This window comes from Penaeus monodon, chromosome 22 (genome assembly GCF_015228065.2).
Source record: "Penaeus monodon isolate SGIC_2016 chromosome 22, NSTDA_Pmon_1, whole genome shotgun sequence".
Taxonomy (NCBI): Eukaryota; Metazoa; Arthropoda; class Malacostraca; order Decapoda; family Penaeidae; genus Penaeus; species Penaeus monodon.
In genome coordinates this window covers 10,107,104-10,107,307 of record NC_051407.1, presented here as the reverse complement: position 1 = coordinate 10,107,307, position 204 = coordinate 10,107,104, and positions in this window count along the sequence as shown.

Below are 204 nucleotides of genomic sequence, written 5' to 3'. Positions count from 1 at the left end.
GTCCTCTCCATATAACTGGGACGCCATGCCAAGCGATAAAGTTTGAAAGTCGTTTCAAACTGTGAAATTTCTTGCATCTGTATTGTTGTCACGGCTCCGAAAGGAAGTTTTCCGGCCGAGTTTTTGTGCGCGAGCTAAATCTTGTGATTGCAATAGGGCGAGTTTGCAAGAAAGGCAATCTGCTGTTAGATTGCATCCCCCCTC